Raw genomic sequence first — 5247 nt, 5'->3', positions numbered from 1 at the left:
GGGCACGAACCCACGTCTCCTGCATCGGCAGGCGGACTCTCAAGCACTGCGCCACCAGGGAAGCCCGCTAATGTGTAAAATTTTATTGAAAGATGTTGGAACTAATAAGGATCTATCGTATAGTGCAGGGAACTCTTACTCAATACTCTGTAATGGCCTGTATGGGAAAAGAATCTAAAAAAGAGCAGATATATGTGTATGTGTATAACTGAGTCACTTTGCTGTACAGCAGAAACTAACGCAACATTGTAAATCAACTATACTCCAATTAAAAAAAAAAACACAGTTTTACTGAAAAAAAGATGTTGGAAATGTAAGCGTGAACACTGACAACATATTTGATATTAAGGAAATATTTTTAGCTTTTTTAGTTTTGATAATGTTTATGTTTAAAAAGAGTTCTTTTAAAAACATGCTGAAATATTTATTGAAGTCACATTTGATCTAAATTAATATGGGCGGAGGGAAAAGTGGGTGAGAGTGTAAATGAAAGAGGATCAACAATAAATTCATGGTTTTCTCATGACAAACATGTTCATTTTATGCATTCTTTTCCCACACACCTGAAGCACACAGTTTTCTCTTTTTTACGTAATTTGTACATTGTGTTTTTTAAAAACATTGAGATATAATTTACCCACCATAAAACTCACTGTAGAGTGTACAGCTGAATGGCTTCAGTGTAGTCACAGGATTGTGAAACCATCCCCAGTTTTCATCATTCCAGAAAGAAACTCCCTACCCGTTGTTAGCCTCTCCCCCACTAACCCATCCCACCCTTGGCAACCACTAATCTGCCTTCTGTCTGTAGATGTGCCTATTTGTATAATTCCTGTTACATTGCAACTAACTCATGCCTAATTTCCCAATAAAAGTAATAACCTCATGAGATTAAATGAAATGATGCAGTCAGAGGCTGACTCAGCACAGTGTCTGGGACATAGGACACATACAATAAATGTTAGATGGTTTTTTTGTTTGTTTGTTTGTTTGTTTGGCGGTACGCGGGCCTCTCACTGTTGCGGCCTCTCCCGTTGCGGAGCACAGGCTCCGGACGCGCAGGCTCAGCGGCCATGGCTCACGGGCCCAGCCGCTCCGCGGCACGTGGGATCTTCCCGGACCGGGGCACGAACCCGCGTCCCCTGCATCGGCAGGCGGACTCCCAACCACTGCGCCACCAGGGAAGCCCTGTTAGATGTTTTTATTTTCCACTTTCAATGTATAATTTACAAACTAGTTTCAGCACACTCTTGTCACTGTCATTACCAAGGAGATTAACATCAGTGTTATCCAGTGAAACCATTGTTTGTGGCTATAAATCTTTTCTGAGGGATGTACTAAATTCTAAATGCAAAAATTAAATATTTTTAAAATTAATATCAGTGACATTTAGGTCATTTCTGTTACTGCTTTCCTAATTAGCAAAAGCAATTTAAAATGTAGTTTATCCAAGATATTGCGATTTCTGCTAGCTGTGTTTCTTGTATCTTTTTTGGTAACTTAGAAGAAAGCAGGTGTTTGGGTTTTGTTTGGCTTTTGATCAACTTTAAATGTTATGCTGTTTCTTAACTTGTTGCTGGCTAGATACAGGGTATGCTTTTCTGGGGGGCCCTTGAGGACTGGTCATGCCTTCTCGCTCCTTTTCTTACCCCAGTAGATTACCAGAAGGCCACACTCCCTGGAGAACCCTTCTGTTTTAACTTCAGTCTTTACTCTTAGTAACTTCCCCGAGGAAATGGATCTGTGCATGAAGCCTGGTCTGCCTGGCTTCAGAGTACCTACATTATCCCGTGATGTATTTTCCAGTTGCTTTGTCTGAGCATAGGTATGAATGTGACTCACTGCACAGGGTGGGAGGGGTAGTGGTGCATTAAGTCTAGTGGCACAAAGATGGAAGAAAACCGAAGACACCACAGACTTCCAGTGAAAGGGATTCTTTATAAAATTAAGAAAATTTATGAACATGAAAAACAATCAGTAAACAGACCTTGTGCCCATACTGTACTAGGTTCCAGAAACAGTCACCCTTTGCTAAGAGCACTGCTAGTTATTCACAATTGATTTATTTTGATATCTTGTTTGTACACAAAAGCATGATTTTTATTACTTATAACCAAAGTAGAGACTAGACCTGTTCTGAGCAATGTAACAGATAGTTTATATTATTTATTTTAGTGCAGTTTAAGATTATAAGATACAGTTCCCAAAGAGTGAAATACCATTATTGACAAAGTATGGATCTGTAGTGTCTAGAACAATGTATCAGTATACCTGTTACACTAAGCATAATTAGGAACTCTCTACATTTTATGGTATAGAGTGATCTCATTGTAAGCTGAAAACTCATGTTAACCACTAGACGTTGTGCAATGTTTAATTCTTATGATTCATTCTGAGTTTCTGACTGAGATCACTTTCTCTGGCCTTGTGCGTTTCTCCTGGGACCCATAAAATATGCAGCTAACTTAATTTCATGACTGCACTGTTTCTGCTTCCCTTCCTGGAAAAGGAGGAATCATTCAGATCAGCTTTCAAACTGCCTTATATATGACGACTTTGAAATATTTTAGAATGAACTCCTTTGTTCTAGAACTTCTGTGTCTAATACAGTAGCCACTATTCACATGTGGATATTGAAAGACTGAAATGTAGTTATTCCAGACTGAGATATACTGTAAGTATAAAATACACATGAGTTTTGTTTTTTTTTTTTTTGCGGTACGCGGGCCTCTCACTGTTGCGGCCTCTCCCGCTGCGGAGCACAGGCTCCGGACGCGCAGGCTCAGCGGCCATGGCTCACGGGCCCAGCCGCTCCGCGGCATGTGGGATCTTCCCGGATCGGGTCATGAACCCGTGTCCCCTGCATCGGCAGGCAGACTCTCAACCACTGCGCCACCAGGGAAGCCCCACATGAGATTTTAAAGGCATACGAAAAATAACTTGTTTCTTTGAGAAAAGTAGTAAAATGGACACAACTCTGGCAGGATTGACCAAGAGAAGCAGAGAGATGACACATAACTTTATTAATAAACAGGGGACACATAATAGATAAAGTAGAATTTTAAAAGATATGAGAATAATATAAATAACTATGTTAACAATTGTGAAACTTTAGAAATGAAATAAAACAATTTCTTTAAAATTTAAATTTACTCTGTATTACTGTGTACGATGATTGTGTAGAATTTAAAAGCTTGAATAAACCTATAACTACAATAGAAATTGAAATGGTGTTTAAAATCTCAAGAAGAAAACACAAAGTCCAAGGGGATTTGCAGTCATGTCCCACCAAATTTTCAAGTAACAATTGACCCAGTTTCATACAGATTTATTCAGACAATAAAAAGGAAATATTCTCCAACTTACTCTATAAGGCCAGAATAAACCCTGATACCACAGATAAGATATAATTGGAACATTGCAAGCCATTTCGTAGTGAATATAGCTACAAAAATTCTAAACAAAATTTGATTAACAAATCGAATCCAACTGTGTATAGAAGAAGAAAATACCTCATGACTAAGTTGGGTGGATCCTCGTATGCAAGGGTGTTTTCATATTAGAAAATACATAAATATATCTTATTATATTTACAGACGAAAAGAGAAAAGGCATTTGATCAAATTCGACATACACTAATATAAATTCTTAGTGAGTTAAAAATAGGAAAGAGTATCCATGAAAAATGAAGAGCAAACGTCATCCTAGCCGGACACTTAGAATCATTCATTTTAAAATAAGGAAAAATAGGGCTTCCCTGGTGGCGCAGTGGTTGGGAGTCCGCCTGCCGATGCAGGGGACACGGGTCCGTGCCCCAGTCCGGGAGGATCCCACATGCTGCGGAGCGGCTGGGCCCGTGAGCCATGGCCGCTGAGCCTGCGCGTCTGGAGCCTGTGCTCCGCAACGGGAGAGGCCACGACAGTGAGAGGCCCGCGTACCGCAAAAAATAAAATAAAATAACGTAGCACTCACTAGGATTACTTCTACTTAACATGGCACTGACATCCCTGGATAGTGAAGTAAAATGAGAGAAATTCCAGACATACAGTCTGGAAAAGAAGTAAAACATTATTTTTAGCTGATGAGACGGCTTACGTTAAAAACAAAACCCTACAGATAAAGTATTAGAAAACTTAGGAGGGTTTGGCAAGTTGGCTGGTTAGAAGATTAATATATTTAAAAGGTCAGTTTTGTTTTTATTACGCTATTAGCAAACAACTGAAATACTTAAAGAGAAGACACCATTGTAAATCAGAGAATACCAAATACCTAGGAAGAAATACAACAAAAGATATGGAACACCCCTAGACAGAAAGTCACAAAACTTATTAGAATATATTTTTAAACAGTTAAATAAATGGAGAGATGCATCGTATTCATGAGTAGAAAGACTCAATATCATAAAGATGTCAGTTCTTCCCTAATTAATCTATAAATTCAGAGCAATTTCAACTAAAATGTAATAGGATTTTTTTTGTTGTTTCGGCTGCGTGGCACACAGGATCTTAGTTCCCCAACCAGGGATTGAACCCATGCCCCCTGCAGTGGGAGCTCAGAGTCTTAACCAGGAATTAGTTAGACTGGACTGCCAGGGAATTTCCTGCAATAGGATTATTTATGGGACTTGATAAAATGATTGTAAACTTATGCATTAAGAGGAACAGGCAACAGCCAGGGTACTTCTGAAAAGCAAAACCAAGGACATGGGACTTGCCCCATCAAATACTGCAATTATACAAAACCACGGTAACTAAGGCAGTACATGGATACAGTGTGGGTACAAGACAAACTGACCAATGGACTAGAATAGTGAGCCAGGCCAGACCCACATGTACGTGCAACTCTGCTATTTCACACAACACATAAAATCAACTCAGAATGTGGTCCACACACACAATAGAATATTATTCAGCCTTAAAAAGGCAGGAAATTCCAGGGACTTCCCTGGTGGTCCAGTGGTTAAGACTCCACGCTTCCAATGCAGAGGGGCATGGGTTTGATCCCCGGTCAGGGAGCTAGGATCCTACATCCATGCAGCACAGCCAAAATTTTTTTTTACTTTTAAAAATTATAAAAAGAAGGAATGCAATTTTGACACAGCCTACAACATGGGTGAACCTTGAGGACATTGTGGTGAGTGCAATAAGCCAGACACACAAGGACAAATCCTGTATGATCCCACTCCTATGAGCTCCCTAGGGTTGTCAGAGACAGAGAGTGGGGTGGTGGGGGCCAGGGGCGGCAGGG

Source organism: Lipotes vexillifer, unplaced genomic scaffold, assembly GCF_000442215.2.
Source record: "Lipotes vexillifer unplaced genomic scaffold, Lipotes_vexillifer_v1.1 scaffold777, whole genome shotgun sequence".
NCBI classification, from domain to species: domain Eukaryota; kingdom Metazoa; phylum Chordata; class Mammalia; order Artiodactyla; family Lipotidae; genus Lipotes; species Lipotes vexillifer.
The sequence above is the reverse complement of the archived record's forward strand: the minus strand, read 5'-3'. Positions refer to the sequence as shown.